Source organism: Balaenoptera acutorostrata, chromosome 4 (genome assembly GCF_949987535.1).
Source record: "Balaenoptera acutorostrata chromosome 4, mBalAcu1.1, whole genome shotgun sequence".
Classification (NCBI taxonomy): Eukaryota; Metazoa; Chordata; class Mammalia; order Artiodactyla; family Balaenopteridae; genus Balaenoptera; species Balaenoptera acutorostrata.
This window is the reverse complement of record NC_080067.1, coordinates 127,579,947-127,606,306: the sequence shown is the minus strand read 5'-3', so window position 1 is coordinate 127,606,306 and position 26,360 is coordinate 127,579,947. Positions and strand designations below refer to the sequence as shown.

The 26,360-nt window shown below is 33.8% G+C and overlaps 1 pseudogene; it reads left to right on the top strand.

Annotated features, from left to right (window-relative positions):
• The first annotated feature begins 1,285 nt into the window (after window positions 1-1,285).
• On the top strand, window positions 1,286-1,839 carry LOC114237687 (ubiquitin-conjugating enzyme E2 J2-like; annotated as a pseudogene).
• Window positions 1,840-26,360: the final 24,521 nt, after the last annotated feature.

Genomic DNA, 26,360 nt, shown 5'->3' with positions numbered 1-26,360 from the left:
AAGAATAAATTTAATTGGAGAAGTGAGAAAATGCAGAAGCAAAGGAAAACAGTCAAGCAAGACAAAATAATAATAGTGTAGCCACTATACAAAGTCAAGGGCCTTTAGTTCCTCCTCAAGGGCTATAGATAATATTCTGAGCCATAGCCTTTGAGCTGTTTTATAGATACTGAAACCCCCACCAGGTGGAAGAAGTTAACTGTATTCTGACCACAAGCACAAAGACCCCAGACTGGTTAGAACCAGAAGGTTGATGATGTTGGTTCCTGACTACCTCACCACCAACCAATCAGAAAAATGTTCACAAGCTGATCGTGTGCCCCACAAACCCCTCCCTCACCCTGGTTAAAAACCTTTCCCTGAAAGCCATCAGGGAATTCTGGTCTTTTAAGCACTAGCTGCCTGGACTCCTTGACTGGCACCCTGTAATAAATGCTGCACTTTCCTTCAGCACAACCCAGTGTCAGTAGATTGGCTTTACTGCGTGCAGGCATGAGAACCAAATTTGGTTCTGTAACACAATTAGCTCAGAAATAGACAAGAAGAATACAATAAAGTGGCCAGAAATCTGACATTAAAAATTTGATATACAGTGAAATGGGGAAGAATTTGGCTTTGGTAGTGTAGTGGGTCCATTGGATACCCATTTGCAAACTATGAATCTGGAGGTGGCAGCACTGCAGTGGTGCTTTGGACTTGCTCCCAGCACTGTGAGGCTCTCCAGCTGGGGCCCTGTTCCAAGCCCTACCACTGACAGCCTGAGCACAGTGGCAATGGAGAGAGATGAGCAAAGACAGCAGTACAGCAATAAGAGAGCTCCAACAACAGCAACCCAGAGACTGAAACAGGACTATCTTCCAATTTAGAAAGACTGGTACCTTACATGTGCGCTGAGCTCCTCCTTTCCAATATTCTTGAATGGCACTACAGTTCAGCTGCATCCATAAGGTTATGCATGGCAGATTCAAACAACTACAAATGAAAAATGCTGGGGAAAAAATTCCAGAAAATTCCAAAAAGCAGAACTTGAATTTGCCACCATGGGGGCAACTATTTACATAGTATTTACATTGTATTTACAAGTATTTACACAGTATTTATATCGTATTAGGTATTATAAATAATCTAGGGATGACTTGAAGTATAGGGGAGGGTGTTCATAGGTTATATGCAAACACTACCCCGTTTTAAATAAGGAACTTGAGCATCCCCTGATTCTGTGGGGTTTTGGAACCAATCCTTGGCAGATACCAAAGGACTACTGTATATGCGTCAAAGTCCTGAGATGACTCCTTGTGAAAGTAGCTATTATCATGGACAACTAATTTTTTTCCAGAGAATTTTCTTGTAAACCTCCTAGTATTTATACAACTCCCAGTGGAAAATTTAACTGCAATACAAAGCCGAGTCTTTTCATCATGGATTTCCCCACAGACAACCTAGCCTAGTCCATCTCCACCATCCTGTCTGCGCAGTACAGAAACGTGGGACTTCAGCAAAAGACAACCGGCAGCACAAAGTTTAATGTTTAACTAAAAGACAAAGTCTTTTGTGAATTATTGCTGAAGTCATGTAGGAAATTAAAAACATAATGCACAAGACAAACTCAGCAGCAGACCCCAGACTTTCCCCTTCCAAGACACGGTTCCAGACAGACAGGGACACACACCATGGCCAGAAGGGGCTTCAGCTCTTCCATGTGGTTGGATGGGCCTAACCTTGCTGGGCTAAAGCAGGCCAATCTGCACCAAGGTCCTGGAAGGCGCCCTGGTGACCTTGTTTGTTATCGTTGAGTTTGCAGCCTTGCCTACACTGTCAAGTAAGTTAACTACATGCTGAGAAGGGACAGCGCAGGAGGAGCCCAGATGTGGCAGAGATGGCTGGCGATGCTGGGTCCCAGGTTGACACAGACTGGTGGCATGCACTGTCCAGTGCAGGGGAGACCCACCAGACTCCTGGGGTTAGCTTATTAAAAACCTTAAACAACAACAGCAACAAAAACAAAAACAAAGTGTGCAGTTTGAATTTGAAGGAGATGCAAGATTCTCAGCCCTTGGGTGTACATTATCAGGTGTAAATGATGAGCATTCCTCGTGCTTTAGTTTTATACCTTATCTCCTGTATTATCTTTTGACCTGTTTTAGTAAACCTGTTTCATTGTATCAGATTTAGTCACTTAAAAATATAAAACTTGGGACTTCCCTGGTGGTCCAGTGGTTGGGAATTCACCTTCCAATGCAGGGGGTGCAATGGTCCACATCAAAAATATCTTTAAAAAAAGATAAAACTTGGTGCCTATCAAAATATCAGATATAAACATTTCTGAGTATTAAATGAAAGTAACATTGGTTAAAGTACCTAGCAAACTAAAGGCACCTAATAATGTTTGTTGCTTCTCAAACTGAATGACTTTGCCAAACTAAAATGACAAATGCACCTGTATGTAACTATTTTATAACAAACAAGTGTAAGTTATTTCAAAGATCCTTTTAAATATTTCATCCTTAAGAGAAAGTCTGGGACTTCCCTGGTGGTCCAGTGGTTAAGACTCTGTGCTTCCAATGCAGGGGGCACGGGTTCGACCCCTAGTCGGGGAAATAAGATCCCACATGCCCTGTGGCGTGGCCAAAAAAAAAAAAGTTCATTAACCATTAGCAAAAAATTGCTTTCAAAATATTTTAAGGCACTGAAATAGATGCATACATACCAAATTTTCAATATAGTAAAATGTAATGAAGAGTATTCTGAATTAGAGAAGTATATAAAATAAATAAGATCACTTTCATAACCTGGATAATGTATACCTAATTACTCACTGCATTCACAAACATCGATTCTAGGTGCACTGTAGATTTAAAGATATAACATATTATCTAGAAGAATATATACCTTGATATTTAAGATCTTCATGATATTGAGGTAAGGAAATATAAGGAAATATGCATTATATGGGCTAAAAAAGATAATTTGACCTACATTAATCTAACCAACTTTTATTCATCAAAAGATATTAAGAGAATGAATAGGCAAGTTAACTTACAGTTCGTATTACTGACAACTAAAACCCAGAGTATATATTGTACTCTTTCAAATCAATGAGACAGTGTATTAATTTGCTAGGGCTGCTGAAACAAAGTACCGTAAACTGACAGCCTAAATAACAGAAAAATATCGTCTCAGTTCTGGAGGCTAGAAATCCTAGATCTAGGTGTCAATAGGGCTGGTTCTTCCTAAGGGCTGTGAGGGAGAATTCTGTTCCATACCATTCTCCTAGCTTCTGATGCTTTGCTGTCAATCTTCATCTTCACATGGCAATTTTCCCTTGTATGTATGTCCAAATTTCCCCCTTTTTATAAGGACAGCAGGCATATTAGATTAAGGTCCACCCTAAGCCAGTAGGACCTCATCTCACCTAATTATATCTGCAAGAATCCTGTTTCCAAACAAGGACACATTCTGAGGTACTAGGAGTTAGGTCTTCAACATATGAATTTCTGCAGGACACAATTCAAAGCAAAACAGACAACCCAATAGATCAAAACATGTAAAACATGTAAACACTGGAAGAGATTCTTATAAAATGAGTCAGCTAATAAACATGTGAAAAAGTACTCAACTTTTAGGTCAGTAGGAACCTGCAAAATAAAATTAAATTTCAGTATACCACCACTAAAATGGATGAAATGGAAAAGACTGATAATATTGATATCAGATTGGAAGTCTTATACGCTGATGATGGTAGTTTAAGTTAGTCCAACTGGTTTGGAAAACTCTTTGGCATCCTCTACTAGAACTAAGTATTCGACAATTCCATTCCCCAGTATGTGTTGTAGCAGCACTGCTTGAAATAGACAAAAACTTTAAAAAACCCATTAAGTGTGATTGTGTGTGTGTATTTATATATGTATACATATTCGCATATTTATATATGTATATATATGTTTTTGTAGATTTATATAAAGAAGTATATCATAATAAGGAGATAAAATAATATTGTTTGGATTCATCTCACAAACAAGTTTGAGTAAAAGATGCCAGACACAAAAGAATATATACAGTAAAATTCCATTTGTGGGCTTCCCTGGTGGCGCAGTGGTTGAGAATCTGCCTGCCAATGCAGGGGACTCGGGTTCGAGCCTTGGTCTGGGAAGATCCCACATGCCGCGGAGCAACTAGGCCCGTGAGCCACAACTACTGAGCCTGCGCGTCTGGAGCCTGTGCTCCGCAACAAGAGAGGCCGCGATGGTGAAAGGCCCGCGCACCACGATGAAGAGTGGCCCCCGCTCGCCGCAACTAGAGAAAGCCCTCGCACAGAAACGAAGACCTAACACAGCCATAAATAAATAAATAATTTAAAAAAAAATTCCATTTGTACAATATACAAAAACAGACCAAACTATTTACGGTGTTAAATATCAGAGAGGTTATTATCTTGGTGGAGAATTGTTAGTGATTGGGAGGGAGCCTGCGATTCACTTTATAAAAATCCATCCACCTGTATATTTATGATTTTTGTTCAGTTTCTGTATTAATGTTATATTTCAATAAGAATTACTTAAAATAATGGAAAGTTACTATCTACTGTAATATCCAAAATCACTTACAAAAGAATCACAGGATAAATGACATATTTCTATATATTCGATTGAAGAATAAATCTGTGTTTAAAATGAATGAACTTGTTTTTAATAAAAAGATGAACATGTAAAACAAAATATGACGTTTCTTTTAAAATAATTTTTGGCTTTAGTTGCAAGAAACACTGGAATAAAAAACATACAATTTCACACATGAGTTCTTCAAATTTTTTCACTCCTTTATCTTGTATCATTTTTTTAATGAATTCACTTTTTGGCTACAAAGAAAAAATGCTTTTAAATATTGGGAAACTGACATACATTCATTTACTAAAAGTATGTTTTTGATCTCAGCGCATGTACTCTCTATATATACCCACTGAGAACTTCCCTGTGGCTCTTAGATTATGGGAAATATGCTTAGGTTTCAAATCCAATTTCTGGACTCATTGATGAGGTTTTGTTTATTTTTTAAAATGTTTAACCTTTTTTACCTTTTAACCCGCTATTGTATCTTTAGCATGTTTTATTTGAAAGTTGTTTAAGCCATTTCTGTTGTTCCCACTATTTGGGACAACAGAAAGCATACTCAGATCTGTTTGTACATTAGGATATTTATATTTAGATTCAGTTTTGGGTAAAAAACATCATATAACTATGAATATTTAAATAAACTTAAAGACAGGAATCAACAATACCTGTAAAAATGTAAATACTTTTGCTTTCTCTATCACCCATGACTAATACTAATTTTCATATTTTGATGATAAGCGTAGCTGTAATTTCAAAAGTTTTCTTAACATAATACTATAGAAATAAATATAAAAAATTCAGAGTTGGCACTTAGATGAAAACCTTATTCACTTGAACTTAAGAGAACTTTGATAAATATTGTTTTAACAGTTTTATTTTAATTTCAGTAAAATATAATAGTGTATATATATTGTTTTATTCTTGTGGTTAAAATCTCTCTTAGTATTATACTTTTTACCTAGAGTGCATGTTATAAAACATTTCTTAGTGAAGAAAGAAAATTAGGTAGCCAGAGCCCTCATTTTATTGTTTTATTTTAGTTTAGGTTAAACATTGAACTAAAATATTATATAAATATATATGGAATATATATATATACACATACATTTGTGCTATATATCATCTGTATATAGAAATATATATTACATATAATATATTGTATATGTGTCTATATTCAAAATAGGATGCATAAAGCACCATAGCTTACTTATCCTTGTGAAGCTGATACAATTTTGTCATGTTTCCAAAGACTTCTAAATCTTTGGGAAAAAGGAAGAACAAAGACAATTAACTTAAAATACAGCTGGCGTTTTTAACTCTTCCACTCCTCATAACCACACATCTGTAGCTTAACCTGACTTAATTTGATAACTATAGTTTTATTTTTTTTAACCATCTATTCCATTTTTTAAATTCTTTGCTGGAAACCTGGTAAAATGGGTTATTTCTTGGGGCGATGGTGACCAAAAATTATGTTTTTCTGAATTATATAGGTCTAATTCATTACTGCCATAATAGAAGTAATTTTCCATTGGCCAAGTCTACTGAGCAAAGGAATATTAAGAATTCTAGTGGATTCCTACTGGTCCTCTTTGCTCCCATTCTGTAACCTCTTCAGGAGCTTCCCTTGTGTAATCTGAAACCTGCCCTGTACATTAAAGGCAGGGAGAGACCTAAGAGGCAGTCCACTCTAGATTAGTAGGTGGCAGCTTCAAGAAGCAAAGGAACTTTCAAGGCTTGTCTTGGGCAGCTGCAAGACCAGTAACTTTTGCACCTACCCACCAAATCTTAAAAGTTAATACAGACGCTTTAACTGGGTTCAATCATGTACACAGTCCAGATGGTCTCAACACCATATTACCATTATCTCAAAGCTGTGTCTTTGGGTAGCTTCCAGCTTAGGGAAGACAAGCAGAGCACACATTCCAAGGTGGGGGGGGCGGGGGGGATGGTGGTATGAACAGCCTCCAAATGCTCTGGTCCAGCTTGCAGGTCAAACTGGCGGTCATGTCTTTTTGATGACCTTTCTCAACAAGCAGCATCTCAGTTCATGCTTGGTAATCAGAATTATTCACCTTGGCTAGTAAGTACAATGACCCTTTTTTCTGCCTGTTGGTTCAGTGGTATGAGATTTCAAAAATGTTAGTGAGTGAGTGAGGAGTCAGCGTCAGTTTCCAAACCATTGGAGATATGAAACTTTTTCTAAGGGAAATAGTTGTTCATTGAGCACCAAAACATCCAAATACCCCAATCAATTTGATTCAGGATTTGGAAGAAAAATATCTTAAGTAGATAATTAGTTGTAACAGTGAAAGGGACCACATCTCTGTCTTCTGCCTGGTTCTTGGACCCATGCTGTTTGGCTAAGGAGTAGACGTCATCACATCTAACCTATTAGGCATGGGTCCTATTACTAAGTCTTTAGTGTATTCCATTATTCTATTAAACCTGCTTCTTCTAACTATGTGTTCAAAGTAATGAATCCTGTACAGGTTGACCCCATTGTTGTACTCACTTTACCATAACTAAGCAGAGATATTCTATGGGATTACATGTTGATGGATAAAGCTCTTTGTAAGATCATGAATGATGATGACGGCCGAAGCATTGCAGACAGGAAGGGGATTTAATATTCAGAATATATCTAAACCCATGAGAACAAACCTGTACTCCCTTCATGATAAAATAGTGCAATATATTCAGCTTTCTTGCAGGTGGCTGGCTATTAACCCTGAGGAAAGATCCTCTATTGTGGCTGGATGTTAGTAGTTTAGGCACTTATTAGTGATGGTAAACAGATCATTCATGGCAAGGAGAAATCCATGTTTTAGTGCTAATGAATTGCCTCTGTCTTTGCCACCATGGTCAGTTTGTACATGGACCCACAGTGTAAAAATTAGAGCACCTACGGAAAAGGGCACACAGATGTCCACAGATTACTCATAAATGACCACTATAAAATTTCTATTCTCCCTGAGTCTTTGGATTTCTTCTTCAGTACTCCAGAAATATTTTATAGTATCTTTCTCATTGACTAAAGGTCATATTGGAGTTCAGGATGTAAACCAACTTAGTTCATACAATTACCTGCTGCTTAAACCCATCCCTAATCCTGATTTGGTGTATCCATATCAATACATTCAGCCTGCCTAGTCTCATATTTTGTCCTCTGTGGTCAAACATCTCTTAGCCCACCCCCATATATGTTCCCGTAACTCCTGCTGGTACAAATTGGCAAGGCCATGTTATTCTTTTAGTGTGTAGTCTACTTTGTCCCAGACCACTTCTTGTACTTTTCCATTTGGGCTATGCTGGGGTTCCAATTCTTAAAGGTTTTAAAGGCCGACGGCAGAATGAATAATTATAGTTGTGAATTTTGAGTAGACTAAGCAACTCCTCATGAAGAAACTCTCTCTTGTGAAGTCACTGGAAGGATTTTATGAAGAGAAAGTCAATTTCCTCAGACAGAGAAGGGTAAACTATTTCTAAGACAGGAAACACTGAGTTATTTTGGAGATCAAAATTATCACCTTCATCTGTGTCTGCCCAAATGTTTTTATCCAATATCTCAGTATTCTACTCTTTCCCCTATTTATCTTCAAATGTGAGTTTAATGGACTTTCAATTCTGCATCGCTGAAAATAAGTCTCTTGGTTTGGTTCATAGATGCAATTAATAAGTTTTCTGATTTTTCATATGTTTTCTAAATTTTGTATTCAAGACCTTTATACTGATTCTCTTCCACTCCCTTTAGGAAAGTTAAAATAAGCTAGACCATGTAGAATGTTTATAACTGCCACAACTACTGCTTCTTTTAACTCCTTGCCTCCACCTACACTCTATTCCATGCCAACAGTAGTGATGTTTATTGTATCAATGCTGCCACTATCAGTGTTCCATTTGCTCCTGGCATAGAGGTTATCCATGTGTGCTAGACAAGTATCTGATAAGAAACAGGCAGTATACTCAGAAGTAGTAATTTAAAATACCTTAATGAAGGGATGGTTTATAAAAGTATAGGCAGGAATGGTGGAGTACCCTGAGGCTATCTATAGAGAAGAGCCATTAACAGAAATACCCCGTATCCACTATCCAGTATCTGCCATGATTGTTTCATCTAAGATTCTAATTGTTAACATTTTTTTATAAATTAGAAACAGAGATTACTATTATATTTGTTAGATATATTATAGTAAACTATAACAAAGATTGTGTACTCCAAGTGTGTAGAAGCTAAAGTTAGGTTTTTTCCTCAGTTGCATATATCTAAAATATGTGACATCAACAAGACAGAGTTATTTTTCCCTCATAATAGGCAAGACCTAGACAGCCTAATGGTGATAAAGTGTCTAAGTCCAGAAGCCTTTAGAGACTGAGGTTCCTTTGTGCTCAACAATTCACCCCTCATTAAAGATGTTGTCCATAGCTCCAGGCAATAGGAAGAAAGGAAAATAAAGTCTTCATTTGAACTGTCTTTCATGGAGTGTTCTTAGAAATTTCCTTGTGACACTTTCTATCACTTCTCATTTGCTAGAACTTAGTCACAGGCCAGATCTCATGAAGACAGACTGAATACTATATATTTCTAATCTTTGGTGGTTATATTTACAGCTAAAGAGTTCTCTTACCATATAAAGGGGAATACCTTTATTGGAGTTCACTTAGTTGTCTCTGACTCACAACAACACTGACAAATTCTAGCCTAAGGCAACATAAACATAAATAGGAAGAGATATAGATAAATATTTTTGGGTTTTATATTTGACTCAGCCAAGCCATTGAAATATCATTCAGGAAACATCAGAATAGGGAAAATAATTTTCATACAAATAGTCTATTATAAATATACTCATACTTGAAAGAGAGCCTTAGAGTCATTACTTGTAAAAATTGTAAAAAATAAAATGCTTGAATTGCCATTAATATACTTCTTTTCTTGAAACCATCATTATATTTTTCATAATAAGATAATTTTCTAATTCACTAACATTCCACATTTTGTGCAACTAAAAATCTAACTTTGCCTATGGAACTTAATACTTAATATTGGTTACATATATAAAATTTGGTGATTTAAAATTATCTCTAAATGATTTAATATTATAACATCATTTTGACCACTCAAGGGTATAATTTATCTATTGTGAATAATAAGAAGAATTAAAATGAAATCAGTAATATCATGATTTAATAAAACAAATAGTATATAATGGAAAAAGTCTTTACAGTAGGATTCAAAATATTAAAAAATCTTCAAAATCATTAACAACATGGTTACACATGTCCTTAATTATTATAACATTAGATAATAAAATTCTGCATTCTGGTGTTTTTCTGCTTCTATTTCTTCTTTTACTCACTAATGTTTTCCAGTTGAATGTTATTTCCCAGAATAAAAAAAAAAAAAACATTAAAAATTGTCACGTGATAAAACTTAGGGTTTCCCTTTTTTTTCCCATAGAGCTATCTCTCCAACATCAGGTTGATTTCTTTTCAGGGAAATAAATAAATAAATAAATACTATGAAGGGCAATATTTAAGGAATTAAGAAGGTTCTGTAATCCACACATCATAAAACCATTAACTATAAGTAATACTGTAAAAATGAACCAAAAAAGTGGCTATTTCTTAATGAAAACTATGAAATTTGTTTGTAAACATTGTTTTGCATAAGGCAATTAGGAAACTTCATATTTCACTTACCAATTAAATAACATTTTATTCAAGTGTGATTTCTTTCAGGTAAGTTATCAAGATAAAATTTGAAAAATAAACAAGTAAAGCAGAAATAAGAAATAAAAACAACCAGGAAATAAAAGGCATTTGCTCAAGAATTAAACTAGAAGTCATCCACAATATACAAAAAAACCCCAAACAGTTATATCAGACAAAATAAAAGGGCCATACTAATTTTTACTGAAATATGCATCAGATACCATTGAAATATGTAAATATCTAATAATTCACCTTTGAAGTTGTTTAGAAAGGATGGCTCTATCAAGCTATAAAGAATTTGAATTACAACACATTTTATAATGTGTGTCTACTTGTTGAAAAATTTACAAAACGGAAAGTATTAGGAAGAATTTAAAAAACTGGAGACTTGATCTTAGGCAAGAATCAAACATTTGCTTAGGTGTGATTCAAAAAGCTAATTAAATATAAATCTTTTTTATCTTTCAAATAAAATAAACTAATTCCTGTATAATTTTCTTTTTCATATTTTGAGTGAGGGATAGATCACAATGATCTCTGAGTTTTCATATTTGAAAATGGTCTTGCTCTCTTGATATTATCCTTTATGTTAACTTCTTCAAGAGTAATATTCTGAGTAATTAAACAATACACACATTAAAAATCACCTCATTAGTATACACTGTAATGATTCCAGTCGATAAAAATTGGTAAGTCCACATGAAAATATTCATAATTTGTGGTTAGGTGGCCTTGTATATGTTATTCACTGATTCCTACATTCATTCTTTCATTTGCTCTCTTATTTCTTAATTCTTAAAATTATTAATTCATTCCATGCCACACTCATTTATCTTATAAACTTCTTAAGCGTCTATTCTTTATTTAGCCCTATATGCAGAGGCATTAAATATTTTGCTTATGTTCATTTTATTCAGGAAAAAAAACCCTGAGTATTGAAGGGGATGATAATCAATTCCACCTAAGTCCACAAAAAAGAACTGGACTCAATATTAATTTTGGAAGCTGTTGGTTTGAGACATGATAACCACTGCAAAAAATGCAGGAAAATAACATATAAATGAATATGCATAAGCAACAAGGCTGAATGAATAGACTATAAAAATAGACACATTTTTCACCAGCATTTTTATTTTTATGGAAATACTGTCCTGTATTTGAATATATTTGATATGGAGAGAATATAGAGCAAATAATTTACCTAGAAACTGCAAATACAAATAAAATAAACAATAAAACATTTATATAAAACGTTTTTACATATTGAAATATTACTCTAAAATAAAAACAACTTTTTGAAAAGTTTAATTCTGTTTTCAGAAATGGTTTTAGATAGACTTGCAAGTAGTGAATTCAAGAAAACTTAGACAAGGTACCTAACTGCAGATTACTAAATTTAACTGGAAAATCAAATTTCTTAATGTTGAATTTAAATGTGATAATAATATCTTACTTAATAGTCATTACATTAACTTTGTAGAATTTTGAGACATTAAGTTTCTCTTTCCAAATTCCTCTTTCACTCTACTTTTATTAAGTTCTATTCCAGCAGCCACTTTTGATAACTGTTTTGATGATTTGTACTCTTTCTCTATAAAAACTGAGCCATCATTTAGCAGTAGATATCTGGGATAAAATGTCATTTTCATTCAATTGTTAGTTTCTTCCTTCACTTTGAGGTTGAAACTACTTTCCTGGGAGACATTCTTAATTCAACTCTGTCTACAGAAGTCCTCTGCATTATTCCTCTTTCACTTCTAGCACAAAGCACCATTTCCACTATATTGCTTTTTTAATACTTATTATCATTGGCCATTATCAGCAAGAAATACAAACTCTTCAGCACTCTTCGGTTTTCAGGTGGTACACTGACACAATATATTTTAAATACACTATTAATTTTAAAAGAAATATATTTAATTGAATGAAACAAAGTATTTTGTATTTTTTGCTCTTTAATGCCTTAACATCTTTATTTTCTCCTTAAAGAAGTAATGTGATGAACCGCAGACCTTTTCAGTTTATCATTTTCAAAAGATATGTTTTAGCCCCATTTCATATTCTAACCACAACTTTACACAGGGATTTGTAAGGAGAGTATCTGGGTCAAAGTTGTCCTTATTGTCACAATGAGTTGAATTGTGTCTTTCAAAAATTCAAGATGTTGAAGTCCTATACCCCAGAATGGGAACTTATTTAGGAATTGGGTTGCTGCAGATATGGTTAGCTAAGTAAAGATGAGGTCATACAGGATGGGACTTTAATCCTGTGTACATGGTGTCTTTATAAAAAGGGGACATTAGGCTTCACACAATGCCATGTGAAGATGAAGGCATAGACTGATCTGATGTAGCAGAAGCCAAGGAATACCAAAAACTGTCAGAAAACCACCAGAAGCTAAGGAGAGGCATGGAACAAAATTTTTATCACAGTCCTCAGAAGGAAACAACCCTGCCAACGCCTTAATCTGAGATTTCTAGCCTCCAAAATAGTGAGAAAATAAATTTTGGTTATTTAAGTCACCCATTGTGTGATACTTGGTCATGGCAGCCCTAACAATGTGAAACAATTGCTAGGCCTTAAAATCACATGAAAATACTATCTTTTTATTTAGTCACTTATATAAATGTCACTTTAAAAGATTAGAATTTAATCAAATAACATTATAATTTTTACTTTGACAGTGTGTTGGTTTATTAAACATTTATCCCAAATGCTCATTTTCAATATTGTAGATCATTCTGTATAAATATAACATGTGGCAAAACAGTTAAACAAGGAAGTTTTATTTCTTTTTCTACTACAGCCACCCTACATGCCAGGACTTTATTTGACTAAAAATGTTTCCCCTAAATTAAGCAGTTACTGTCTTAAAGACTATTTAAAATCTATTAATTTATATATTTCTTCTCAATAAAGAAATGGTCAATATAAACAGAGTCTAAACACAGACTTTACATTCTCCTCAAAAATTAACTCAAAATGGATCACAGACCTAACTGTATAACACAAAACTATAAAACTCCTAGAAAATAACACACAGAAGAAAATATAAACAATCTTGAGCATGATGATAACTTTTAGTTACAACCTCAAAGGCATTATCCATGAATGAAAGAATCGATAGGTTGGACTTTATTAAAATGAAAATATTTTGCTCTGTGAAAGACAAAGAGAATGAGAAGACAAACCACATACTACAAGAAAATACATTCAAAAGACATAAGTGGTAAAGGACTGTTACCCAAAATATACAAAGAACTCTTAAAAATCAACCATAAGAAAATGAATGACCTTATTAAAAAGTGGGTAAAAGACATGAACAGACCTACCTCACTATAGAAGATATACATATACATCTACCTATCTATCTATCATCTACCTATCTATCTATCTAAATGGCAACTAAGCATATAAAAAGATACTTCACATCATATGTCACTAGGAAATGCAAATTAAAACAGAAATAAGATACCATTACACGTCTATTAAAATAGCCAAAATCCAAATCACTGACAACATCAAACGCTGGCAAGGATTTGGAGCAACAAAAGCTCTCATTCATTGCTGGTAAGGATTCAAAATGGTAAAGTCACTTTGGAAGACAGTCTGGAAGTCTTACCAAACTAAACATGCTCGTGATCATATAATCCAGCAACTGCACTCTGTGATATTTACACAAAAGGGTTGCAACTTAAATCTACGCACGGATGTGTATAACAGCTTTATTCAGAATTGTTAAAACTTGGAAGCAAACGAGATGTCCTTCAGTAGGTGAATGAATAAGTAAACTGTGACATGTCCAGACACCAGAACATTATTCAGTGCTAAAAAGAAAGGAGTTATCAAGCCATGAAAAGACATGGTGAAAACTTAAACACGTTACTAAGTGAAGGAAGCAAATCTGAAAATCCTACATATTGTGTGATTCCAACTCCATGGCACTCTGAAAAAGATAAAACTATGGAGACAATAAAAAGATCAGTGGTTGCCAGGGGTTGGGAGGAGGGAGAGATAAATAGACGGAAGCACAGAGGATTTAGGGCAGTGAAACTATTCTACTATAATGATGGATAATGTCAATACATTTACCAAAACCCATAGAATGTACAACACCAAAAGTGAACCCTAACGTAACTACTGACCTTAGGTGAAAAAGATGTGTTAAAGTAGGTTTATGGATTGTAACAAGTGTACCACTCTGGTGCAGGATGTTGATAGTGGGAGAGGCTGTGTATGTGAAGAGGGGAACAGAAAGTACATGGGAATTCTCTTTACATTCTGCTCAAATTTTCTGTGAACCTAAAACTTTTCCAAAACATAGAATAAATTTTAAAGGAAGAAAATAAGTACCTACCTGTGTGTGTGCACACTCACATATATTAAGGTATATTCAAAATAAAAATTTTGAAATTTGTAGACATCACTATGACATAGTTATTGTTCTTATATATGGTTGTATAGCTAATGATAAATTTTGGTGTCTAGTTTTTAATAACTAAAGAAGTTACTAAAAACTGATATATTTCAGTCCATCTAATTATAAAGGAATTTATGTTATTTTATATTTTTAAATAATCCTTGCTGTGTAAGTGCTAACCAAACTCTCAGCTGTTTCCTTGTTAAAGTCTCTGAAGTATACAGTAAAATAATCATCTAGTGAATCTTTCTTTAGTATCTTTTCACCATGCTGTTCCGCTTGAGATTAAAAGACAGATTCTCCCAAGTTCGAAGGTAACACATGTCTTGAAAATTCATTTTTTTTTAGAATCATGGACGTCAAGCTGCTTTAGTAATAGAATTTCTATTTTCATATAATACCACTGATGGTTTTAGCTTTTTTGAATTAGCAATACACACATATAGATAAAAATGAAGTGTGGACCGATACACAAATGGCTGATTTAACATTTGTAAATTTCTGTTTAGATGGTAAAATGGAAAATTTAAAATAAGATTGTCAGAATGAGTCTTAACATTAAATAACTGTAAATGAAAAATCCTGAGATATATTTAAGAAAAATTTATGTCTACTTTGTAAATTATCCTTTTTTATCAACAAACTATTTAAAAAGTAGTTTGCAATAACCGAATAATTTTCAAGAAAGTTACACATACGCTACGTATCCACCACTGTTCTGTAAAACAGTAGTTTTACATCAGAGAACAAAACAGAAATTCTCAAAGTCATAGAGCTTACATTATTGCAAGAGAACATAAAATAATAATAAACATAATGATTGACTAAATTTTACAGCATTCTGGAAGGTGATAGGTCTTATGTCTATGAGGTTCTTAGATCTTCATTTTCCAGCATTTTATGTCTAGAGATGGCTGAATGTACAACTGTATTCCAATGGACAATGTGTACATTCCTTTCCTCAATTGGAAGTTCTTATTCTAATGGACTATTTCAAATTATAAGAAAAAAGGAAAATTAATTTGCAAACACAACTAAATTATTTTAGTTACAGTTAAAAGGCAGTATTTGTTTTTCAGTCTCAAGAGCATCAATTAAAACTATTATACAATGTAAGACAATGTGACTGTTAATATGAGAATTTTGCTTTTATTCTGCATTACGTTTCTATATCTAACAACAGATAAACTTTATTACAACACTATTACCAGGGAATATTTTAATGCAATGTGCTTATTCTTTTCCTACTTCCTTGTCCCTAACAATATCAAGAATTTCTATATGACAGTAACATGTGTGTACTGAATGGAGTTTGTGGAAGGTAAGAGAGAACAGAGTGAAAATGAACCAGTACATCCTGACAGTACTTGATCTCTCCATAATAAATATAGACACAGGAATGGACCCAAAGTGTTATTGATATATGTGTGTGTGTGTTATATACACATTATATATATATATATATATATATACACACACACACACACACACACATATATATAAAATTATATTATATATATATCTACACATTATATATATACACACACATAATACTATATATCTACATATTTTATATATAGAAACTATTTTTTTAACATCTTTATTGGAGTATAATTGCTTTACAATGGTGTGTTAGTTTCTGCTTTCTAACAAAGTGAACCAGTTATACATATACATATGTCCCCATATCTCTTCCCCCTTGTGTAGAGAAACTATTTGAATGAAGCTGTCACAACAGGTAAGAAATTTGTGCCATTTACAGATATAGAAGTAGGAAAAGCAAGGCAAATCAGGTAGACAACAAGTTTAATTTTGGATATGTATACAACAAATCCAAGCATAAATACCCATATGAATTTGAAATAATTTCATGGACACAAAATTCGCAAAAGATAAAAGGCCTTAAAATTGATTTTGATTCATAAGGCTTATGTTGTAGTTACCATTATAAGAGTGAAGTGGAATGGGTATTGGGGATATAGATTGACTAAAGATAGGATATTGAAAATTACAGCATTTGAAAAGCTGTAAAAGAGAACACTATTATTAAAAAATATATAAAACATAGCAAGTGAAGGAAGAAGGGCAGGATACCTGGAAAGGAAATAGACACGTTAAATAAAGTTCTACAAATGGCTAATAGTGTTTAATTCTAGAAGAGTATAATTATAGAAGGACAGGAAAATCTCCATTTTTATTTTGCTACTGATATGATATTGGATATATTTACAGAGCAATTTAATAGAACAAAAAGATTAAAAAAACAATGCACTGACCAGTTTCTGTATCTGAGGAAGTAGAGGCGGCAAGTATAAAGTAGTCTTTCTAGAAGTGTGAGTGTGAGGGTAAGCAGGGAGGTAGACAAGTTGCCAGACTAAGGAGAGGGTAGCTTATCTGTTTGTACGTATGTATTGTGAAAAGTGATACTCCTGCATAATTTAAATGACTAAAGTGACCATACAGAGAATGAAGTTCAAGACACAAGACAAATGTAAACCGACATTTGGAGAAAGGTCCTGTTAGAAATGAGAAGAGAAAGTGCTCCAGGTATATATAAAAGAGGACAAGAGATTTCTTACCATTAAAAAAAAGAAAAAAAAAACTTTTCAGAAATAAAATCATTAAATATATATTTTTGAAAAAGTATACACTTTCTGATTTGAGAATGGGGGTAGAAAATGGACTTTCTTGCAGGGAGAAGGCATAGCTGCCTTGAGATACACATAACACCAAATTTCATCTAGGTCTGTTTCATATTTTTATTTCTTCGGCCATAATTCCTCTGCATTTATCCTTTTCCTCCTTAAAAACTCCTATTTATTTTATAAAATAGCAATAAGACATAATTTCCTCTGAAAATCTTTTCCCCCTATCTTAACACTTCAAATAAAATGAATCTCATCCCTTACTAGTTCTCCTTTTCACTCTGTTATATGTATCCACCAACACATAACATACATTTTGTAACTGTAACTGGTCAGGTTCTGAATTAACTGAGAAATAAGGCAAACATTGGTTGACTCTCCATTCCTTTGCAGCCTAAGTTGCAAAAATAGTCTAAGGTATTACCTTTATTACTGATAATTACCTAATTTGTCTATGTAGTTTATTATAAAAGAAAGACTTCTTCCCCAGGAAATACAACACTGGACCTGGATGTAATTCAACCTCTCTATACTCTTCAACTCCCAACCCTTCAGAGGAAGAATTTTCCTGAAAGGATCAGCAGAATGTATTTTCTCTGCAAATAGCTTGCTTCCAAGAACAAAACGATGTCAAGAATGTTAGCTTCGTATACTCTACACAGCCATCATCTACTACAGTCACTCATCTGGCCTTCAAGCCATTGCTAAGGCCTACATGACTTGGGAATAGGTCCCTCTCTATAGCAGACCAAGATCAAGACCCATACTATGTTAAAACTTAGTCACCTCTCTATATGACAGCAATCCAAAGAAGGCCAAAGAATTCTCTAAGAACAACCAAGGTCAAAGTGTAACACCTTTATGTTAAATTTTTACCTTTATGGGTAGATGCTAGTAAATGCACAGTTATGATTAAATTATTTCTACTATTTTTCCTCTTGTTGCTTAACTTTTCATCAGTAAATTAAGAACAAGTTTATCAACCAAGAGTGGTATAAGAGAGGAGCTCTTGGTTGTTTGAGGAGACACAATACTGAAGAAAAAAAGTAAGGTACTAGCAATTATGTTTCCTGTTTAATTTTCAATATTCACCTGTAATCTGTTAAATGTTGGTCTCTCCCCAAAAGAGGAAAGAACCCTGCCCCTTCATAAATCTTGTAGTATAGAAGAGTACAATGTTGAGCAATGCTCTAGCAGACCTGTTTTAAAAATATATTAAAGTAGTGCTTCAGGCATAAGAAATATGGTCCCAGAGGGAAACACAGTAATGTAGAAATAAATGAAGAGCAACAGGGATGTAACTACACAGTTAATATTCACTTAAAACCAAGTAATGTTGTATACAGTTTAAATATACAGAGATATAGAATTAATTAAAACAATCACATAAATGTTGAGGGGGTAAAATGTTTTAAGGTAATAATATTATCTGAAAAGTGGTAAAATTCCTCATTTAAATGAGGATCTAATATGTCAAGAATTCACATTGCTAGGGTAACACTCAAAAAGTAAAGAGTGTACATTAGTACTAGTAGAGGGGAAAATAAGAGTTTTAAAAATCTTGATTAATCCCAAAGGAGTTAATATAGCGGAGAAAGAATGCAAAAAGTCGAGACAAATGGAAAATAAAACGTAAGACAGTAGACATAAATCCAAATATAAGAAAGATAACAATGTATGTCAATGAATTATATATTCCAATTAGAAGACAAAACTTGTCTGTCTTAGTATCTTCAATTAAACCAGAAAACAGAACTAATAATAGATTTTCCATTGTTTCTTACGAACATCTTTATTGTCCTAATTTCTGTTTATTCTTTTCTCTATGCAGATTTCCTACCACATGATGATGAGATTGATAGGGAACTGTCAAAAGACACGGTATATTTTTAATGCTAAGTTATATGAATATTTAAAGATTTTGACTCCAACCAGACTTTAGATAATCAGAATTCAAATGTTCCATGCTATCCAGATTCAATGGTTCCCATCAGAAAAAGCCCATTTTTCAAAATAGAGATGTCCCATGCATGGTATTCTAGCCAGGGTCATTCTCTTAGTCACCCTACACTTGAGATTCTGGCCACATGTTACCTATTCATCATACACAAGTAACTGGCCAAAAATGACCCTAACACATTTCTTTTTTTTTTTTTTAAAGGCAAACAAGATAGTTTTCATTGGCAAATATTTATCAATCGTTATTTTATACAAAACACTGAAGCAAGACTGACATTGGACCATTCAATGGACATAATTTTGTCACTATGAAAATATTTCTGAGAGTCTACAATGAGCCTGGGAGAATCAAAGGTCAATGTCTTCATTAGGCCATTCCTTAGCAAAACTAGATTTCAACCTTGAATGTGATTTATTACATCAAGCTTCTCTACCTTTTTCTCAAGTTCTGCCTTGAGTCTTTGCCAGACTGATTTTCTTTTTGTCTAACTTACGAAGTTCCTTTATAAAAGCCTGTTAATTTTACCCTTAAAATTACTTTATATGTATCCTTCCATTTTGTGCAATTAAAGTAGGTTAGCTCTTCTAAGAGTGATCTGCTTGGTGATCTCCCCTTCCTTCATCTTCTATCATTTATTTTGTTGCCAGAGTAATCTTGCTTACACCAGTTCTGTTTATCTCATCTTATCCTACCTCATCTCACCTTATCTTGTCCTCTGCAAAATAAATTCAAAAATTATCTTTTCCTGAATTTGGTTCTCTTCATAATCAGCTTTCAACCTGCTTTCCCATTTTCCTACTTTTACTTTTCACTATGCTCCTCCATCTTACCTATGATGTGTGCAAATTGGAGTAAAATTGAATATGCTCCCTTTACTAGAGTTGGACAACATCTGATGCTATAACAGATTAAATCTCAAATATCAAAGGTTTAACACACACACAGATTATGTCTCACTCATATAACTGTCTGTCATGGATATTCACTAAATGGTGTTTTCCAAGCAGAAGCATCAGGCAATCAGGATCTTTCCATTAAATGGTTCCACAGTCTCTACAGCTTTGAATCTTTTGCTTCCAGCAAGAACTTGAAGGAAAGTAGAAGGACAGTTTTATGCAAGGGCCTGGATATGTTCCCCAGGCTAAAACTCAGTAATATGGATACAGTCAACTGCCAAGGAGGCTGAAGTGTGGTTTCCTCTTGTTGGGTACCAAGGAAGAATAAGAATGTGATTTCTGTGAACACACTGCATTTGTACCACAGTGCCATGTTCATATGTTCTCTCCATAAAATATGCTTCCTCCTAAATCTTCCCCTTATATTCTCTATGATTCAATATCCAACCTCATCACTTTCATAAATCGAACTTGATACTTCTAACAGATTAACTGAAATTTATTTTTGTATGCATCAGATCTTTCCTAATAAATTGTATTATTCCTTAGGTCAAGTATTGTATTTTAGCTAGTTGTTAATCTCACACATCATTTACTATATTTATTTATACATGGTAGGTATACAATAAAAATGCTTATTGATTAATTATTAATTATTCTTCCCTAAAAGCAGAATTTTTCCAGGCATATCAGAGAGATCTTTGTTTCAATTAATTATTTTTGTATGTTTGTTAATGACAAAATAATTAGTAAAAATATAACAAATATTCAATGCATCCTGAACAAAAATAATCTCTTAATTAGAATATGGTTTTTTTTCCACAAATGAATTGGCTACAAAACATTTTATAAGCCACTGGAAAAAAATCCCCATTCATTCTGTTCCAGGTTTTTAATTAGTTCTGCCACTTTTGTTTTCTTCAGTTAATTTAGCTCTCAACATATTGCAGCAATTATTGCTGCCTACTCAAGCACATTTGTAAAATTGCTACATATTATGAATATTCATACCAATACATGAAAGTTAAAGTAAAACTGGCCAGCAAAGGACTTGTACCAGAACATTTACCATTAGACTCATACATAAAACATAATGACCAAATATCTCACATACATACACACACATACTTTATGCACAGAAATAACTAAAATGTATGAATATAAACATGTAAATATTAACACAGCCATTCAAAGAGTTTCGAAAAGATATAGTTTAGTTAATGCCATGACATTTACTCTTAAATGTTGTTAATCATCCCCTTAGATAGCTACATTATTTATTGAAATAACAGAATGCAAAGCAGAGTAAAATTGAGAAAATATTCATACAAATGAAAATATCTAAACAAAACTTGACTTGAAATGTGAGCCAGGTAATTTGAAGCCTCTATTGAAGATGTTCAATAATATTAGGAAAAAGCTCAATTTTACAAAAAATATTTTATTGATAGAAAAATTTTGACATCTAGTAAATAAAATCAAAAATATACACTCATTTTTGAAAGGTTAATTTCTAACAAGATGTATAAATGGTTGGAAGAATAAAAGAATTTGATGTGTGTAATAATTCACTAGGACAATTAATAGCAATTGATTTTAGTGTTAAACTAGAAAATACACAGTATGAATTTTCAGGAAAGAAAGTTTGGGAGTCATGTATCATATATTAGGGTGTTTTATTTGTTTGCTGACCAGTAAGCATTTAAAAGTGGATATCATCAAAAAACATTAACCATAGAAATAAAATGATCACATCTGTGGCAAGGGTACCATCTGTGGAAGAAACAGGAGTCAGAAAAAAATGGAAGAAAGGCCTATGAATATGGCAATATTAATAAGTGTTCAAAATAATAAATGACAAATTGCTATCAGTAGGAAATTGTCAGGCAGAAAATGGCATTATAGATAGAAAAGAATAACTGTGAGTTGATAACTCTAAAATTGGATAATAGGATCAGCACTAATATTTTTAACTGGATAGAAAATTGAGAATTAAGAACAGTTTTTAGTAGGAAAAGGGACTGCCACTCTGTTAGCCTTGTTGAAGTTACTGTAGATCATCATCTAGGAAAGGCCAAACTATGGAGGAGACAATAAAAAGATCAGTGGTTGCCAGCGGTTGGGGGATGGATGAATAGGCAGAGCACAGAGGTGCTTTAGGGCAGTGAAAATACCCTGTATGATATTATAATGAAAAGTATATGCCATTTTACACTTACCTAAACCCTTAGAATGTACAACACCAAGAGTGAACCCTGACTTTGGGAAAATATGGACTTTGGGTGATTATGATGTCAATATAGGATTATTCCTTGGTAAAAAATGTACCTTTCTGGTGAGTGATGCTGGTAACAGGGGAAGCTTTGCATGTGTGGGGGAAGGAGGTATATGCTAAATCTCTGTACCTTACTCTCAATTTTATAGTAAACCTAAAACTGCTTTAAAAATAAAGTCTTAAAAATTAAAACAAAAAATTTTAAAGGTATACACTGAGCTGTTATGGGTTGTTACCTCTGAGTAGGGAAATGGAAGTGGGGGGTGTGTAAGGGAATATTTTAAATGTGGAGAAACAAAACTAAGATCAATGATTCTGTATGTTTTTCTTTTTAAATTTACCTGCTACTTGTGTAACACAAATTACACAAATACAAAACGGTTTTAAAATGTTCTAACGCATTGCACAATGGCATTGACTACAGTAGCTAAGCATACAGTTTTAGACTGAATAGACATAAATTCCAGTTTCAACTGTCTTAGCCTTGATTCTGTAGGCAAACAGCATCTTTAAATCTTTGTTTTCTCAACTATAGAATAAAGATAATAATCACACTTTTCTCAGATGACCTGGATATTAAATCAGTAAATCATGGGAAGAATATAATATAAAACAAATATTCAAAAATGTTAGTTATTGTTATTTATAATGTATAAATTTTCATGTAAATAAGTATTCAATACGTTAACATTGTAATATATAAAGTACAATTCTGAATGTTTAAGCCTATTATCATTTTAAAAATTCATTTGAAGTTGTCCTTTACTGCCCAAGTAGGTGTCTGCTCTCAGTGTTATTTTACTTTATTATGTATCTGTTACGGCATCAACAAAGAGCTGAAATAAATTCCCCATGTCACACATTTGGCGAGTTGGGGTTAGAATTTGAATTCAGTATTTCATGCCATAGCCAATACATACACAGCCACACTTGTATACAAGTACACACATACTTGCACTGTCCTGCCTCAAATTATCTCTGGGTCTTTCTTATACATCCTCTCTTTATATATCTCAACTTAAATGTCACCTACCTGGCTAAACAAAATCACAATATCCTTCCTATTTTTTCATAATACTCATCATGAACTGTACTTTTCTTATATTATCCTTACTTATTGTTTGATTCAACTTTTCCACCTAAACATATCTTTATAAAAGAAGGGAGGAAGAGTATCTCCCCACTGCCTATACATGAATCTGGCACAGAGTGGACACTTGGTATATCCTGTTCCATGAATAAATACAAGTATACAAGGGGAAAGTGAAATTATTCCTTTAGTGGACTGCATTATTATCTTCACTTATTTATCTTCCTGCAACCACTCTTTGCCATGATACCATGTAGACCCTCCTTAGAAAAGGGCAGTTCAACTTGGTATGCAGCTTGGGGTATTAAAATGAGACAGGTCTGACAGGGTGCCAGTTTTCAGCCTAGTTCTTAAGAGATCTTGCAATTTTTCACTTTCAAGTAAAAAGCGTCTGCCATCAGCTGAAATCTTTCTAAGGTCATACATTTAAGTTCCGGTGGACCTCAGGGTTTTTGGCCTGAGCACCTGGAAATGTGGGGTTACCAATAATTGAGTTGAGAAAGTCTGTCAAGGAGCAGGTTTCAGGGAGGAGTTCTGGAGCTCCAGTTTGCAGATGTTATAGTTGATATGACTATCATACATCCAAATGGAAATGTGGAGAAGGCAGTAGGATATGTAAGAGTTTGAAGTATTTGAGAAAGATTCTATCACCATGTCTTTCCAACTTTGTCTCCTAACAGTTTTCCTCTTGTTTACTATCTTCTAGAACATGGCTTAGCAAACTATAGACTACTAGCCATAATAGCACGTAATAATTATAACTGTTATAGACCTATGTTTCATATGACATTGCTACTAAGAGATGGAGCAAAATTTTAGTTGAGGTCTTTTCATTTCAGTTTTGTGTTTTCTCTAAATCTCCAGGAATTTGGGCAATGTGGATTGCTTATGGTTGTTGCTGCTGTTGTTGTTACTGATTTTGTTGTTCATACTTTCCCCCACAATAGTGCCTATAAGTCTTTCAGAAACATTTATCTCCCTGGGATGCTTTTATGATCATCAGGGAACAACCTCTCTACGTTACCCAAACTGATGGTGTCCAAGCTGTCTGACTGGCTTCTCTGTTCCACTCTCTTACATTTATTTCTTATGATAATTTTTTCATGAGGATTCTGGCTTATTTCTGAACCTCAGTTGATAATCTTGGGCGGACTGACTCAGTCAACAAGTGTTTCTGGTCCCACTTTCTGAGGCACTATTCATGTTAGCTAAGATGTGAAAACAACCTAAATGTCCATCAACGAATAACTGGATAAAAAATGTGGTATATACATATACACAGAGTGGAATATTATAAAGCCTTATAGTGTAAAGCACTATTCATGTTAGCTAAGATGTGGAAACAACCTAAATGTCCATCAATGAATAACTGGATAAAAAATGTGGTATATACATATACATAGAGTGGAATATTATAAAGCCTTATAGTGTAAAGCAGTATTCATGTTAGCTAAGATGTGGAAACAACCTAAATGTCCATCAACGAATAATCGGATAAAAACTGTGGTATATACATACACATACAGTGGAATATTATAAAGCCTTATAATATAATAATATGCAACAACATGGTTGGACCTTGAGGACATTATGCTAAGCAAAATAAGCCAGTCACAGAAGGACAAATAGTGCATGATTCTACTTATATGAGGGTCTAAAATAATCAAACTCCTAGAATCAGAGAGTAGAATGGTGGTTGCCAGAGGCTGGAGGGATGGAGAAAGGGGGAACTGAGTTGCTGTTCAACTGTATGTTTCAATTATGCAAGAAGAATAAGATCTAGAAATCTGCTGTACATTATGTCTATTGTTAACAATATCATGCAATTAAAAATTATTATGAAGGTGGATATCATCTTAAATGTTCTTACCACAATAAAAAAAAAAGGGGGGAATGTGTATGGAAATTGACGAGCACATTGCTTGTAACTTTAGTTCCTTTTGTTTCTTTGTTTCTGTGGACTTAGATTTGAAGCATTTCCTCAACCTGGAGAGAGAAGATGGTACCCCTGCTATCTTGATCAAACTGCACCAGCCCTGCCTTTAAAACTATCTGGTTTGAGTTGAGACTGAATAACAGGCAGTATGTTGCAACAAAATTTACTATCTTTGAAAGGGAAGTAACATAAATTCTTATGGCAACAGAGCTTAAAGTTCTTCACGTAATGATTTGTACATATGGTAGTGGTTTAAAAGCATTTTAATCAATTATTATATCATTGTAAACATAGGAATAATTAATTTAGCCTTGTATTTTACTCTTCCCATCTAGGGAATTTATTTACCTTTAGTTTCATTGTAAAAGTATTGGTGAACTTGAGGGTAGAAGAGGATATGTTAGTGGAAGATCCTTTATTTTAGCTGACACTTTCTTTGGACTCAAAAAGCAGGCCTTCAGGCAATAAACTTATACTTTGACCTTTGATGAAAACTCAGTCAAAGCCCAAACATAATAAAAAAAAGGAAAAATCATAATGGAAGAAGTAATAGCCTTAGGCTCAGTTATTGAGTCCCTAGAGACTACAGTACCTGTAAACACTGGAGAGGGCTATAGATGACTTTGTGTCCATGTTTACTGACACTTGAAAATTGTCATCAATTCAACACCTAATAATAGAAGGATGATTGTGTTGGTTTCTACCACAAAAGATTTTTTTTTTTTTAAACTAAAACACCCTCTCTTTCCTTCGCCTTTGGTGGAATGCTACAGAGAGGGCACTCTTTTCCTTTACCCTGCCATTCCCCATCTT